This window comes from Hylobates moloch, unplaced genomic scaffold (genome assembly GCF_009828535.3).
Source record: "Hylobates moloch isolate HMO894 unplaced genomic scaffold, HMol_V3 SCAFFOLD_6, whole genome shotgun sequence".
Lineage (NCBI taxonomy): Eukaryota > Metazoa > Chordata > Mammalia > Primates > Hylobatidae > Hylobates > Hylobates moloch.
The window spans coordinates 23,183,481-23,185,957 of record NW_026652281.1 but is presented as its reverse complement, the minus strand read 5'-3'; positions in this window follow the sequence as shown (position 1 = coordinate 23,185,957).

Here is a 2,477-nt window from a genome sequence, read left to right as displayed (position 1 = left end):
GTTTTTGTGCACATTAGATAAAAGATTCTATTCACCCAATTGGACTTCTTTTCTAGTGACAACACAAGACATAAGACCTGCTAGAGAAGTTGCTTCCACATGGGACCCTGTTACTAATGGAACTTATCACCACTTCCTCACAAACACTCTTCTTAGAGCTCATTTCCAGAGGGCCCTCATCTTCTGTTCCAAACTCTCAGGCATTGACCACTCAATCCTGTCCATTTCAGGTCTCCCCTGTTGGCAGACATCTGCTTGGCCTCTCTAATGATACCCACAAACATCCTATAATCACAGGAAAATAAGAGGCTAATGTAGATTCTGGATTCCAGGACTAATACGAGCTCTTTGTCCCGTAGTATTTTCTGTGAGGATAAACATCTATATTTGCACAGTCTAATGTGACTGTCGCTAGGCACATGTGGCTATTGAGCAATTAAAATGTGGGTAGTTTGATTGAGGCTATGAATTTTTGTTTTATTTTATTATAATTAATTTAAATTTTTAATGACCAAATAGGCCTAGTAATTATCATATTGGATTGCCAATAGAGGTAAGGTCTCCTGGGCCTTTTTCCTGAGCCTGAAAAATCAGTTCAGTTCTTAATGGAAATCAGTTCTTAATGGAAACTCGCAACATTGAGATGTCCTTTAGGAGTTGCAGTAGACAAGACCCTGCTCAAAGAGAAATGTATTGGTCCAGCAGTTGGACTTTGAGGACTCCATCTCCAAGGTACCAGCCCATTTGTACATGTTAATCATCCTAATATTAGGTTTGGAGTTTAGGACTTGAAGTTTTTTGACTCCAGGGAGCCTCATTTTTTGTTCTATTTTAGGCCAATTAATCCCTGGGGCGTGATCTATAAATGTGAATGAATGACACCCTCTGAAGTTGTGTGACACTGGTGTGTACACAAGATATTTGGCAATTATCTAGACTCAAGATAATTTGCTCTCCTGCTTTCTCATATAGTCATGAGTCAGGGAAGGGGAAACAGTGCGAGAGGCAGAGTGAGGGTGTGGGATCCCACTTGAACTGTGACTGCACCTCATCTTGGATAAGTTGCTTTCTAGCTTCCCTGTGTGTGTACATCCTGTCTAATTGTCTCATCCCACATGTTTCTCAAGATAGGAGAATATCTGAAATCCAGGAGTGATTTACTGTGTAGTCCAAGGCCAGTAACTCAGCTTTCTTAAGCCAGCACCTCTCTTGTTGAGATTTCCTTTGTCTATGGACTTATGATAAAGAACACTGGCTTGGGAGTCTCATGTTCTGAATTCCCTAGTCCTGGATTTTCCATCTCTTTCGTAACTCAGCTTCTCTGAACTTCAAGTTGGAATAATCAAATAAAATGATGGATGTGCAATATTATTAAATATGTTATTAAGAGCAGAAACAAAACTTTCATGGCTATAGGCTTTGATTGCTCTCTTTAGGAATAAAAGTTTGCCTCTGGAGGTCCATGATATGAGACATAGGGTAGGGTCCAGAGACTGCAATGGAGCCAGGATGAACTATACTGCTTCTTCTCTCCACCACTTTGGAGAGACCAGTGGTGGCTCACAAGTGGCTTTAGTATCTACTCTCACTACAACTGTGAAACAGGTTCACTGTGAACTGGTTACTAACTTATCTGAGGCCAATGAGGCAGAACACCACCATACACACCAAGTTAATGAAGTGGGTTTATTAGTTGCAGATAGGCAGCAAGAGACAACAGAAGCCTAGGACTCATTGTGAGCTGGTCCTCAAGGCTCAGGAAAGCTACACCAGGGTGGTTGGAGATTTGACTGCATGTGTTCCACTTGCACAACAGCTGACTGACTCTGAAAGGTAGCCTATTCTGGGTGTTATATCTTGGTAGTCACAAGACCCACTTGGCTAAAGCATTGAAGAACATACTGTTATAGAGTGTGGGGGGACCAAAACAGAGCCCAGGTGTAGTCCGTTCTCATGCTGCTAATAAAGACATACCCAAAAGTGGGTAATTTATAAAGAAAAGAAGTTTAATTGATTCATGGTTTTGTGGAGCTCAGAAGGCCTCAGGAAACTTACAATCATGGTAGAAGGGGAAGAAAACACATCCTTCTTCACATGGCAGCAGCACCTCCCTCTTCACATGGCAGCAGTAAAGAGAAGTGCACAGCAAAGCGGGGGAGGGGGAAGACCCCTTATAAAACCATCAGATCTTGTGAGAACTCACTTTTTATCATGGGAACAGCATAATGGTAACTGCCCCAATGATTCAATTACCTCCCACCATGGCTAAAGACAGCCATGCAGATGTTGTTTTTATGCTCAAAGAAAAGCCCATAAACACTTCTGCCATGATGGCACCAGTGTGCTCTGTAGTCATGATATGGTTTAGCTGTGTCCCCACCCAAATCTTATCTTGAATTATAGTTCCCATAATCCCCACATGTCCTGGAGGGACTCAGTGGGAGGTAATTTAATCATGGAGTGGTTACCCTCATGCC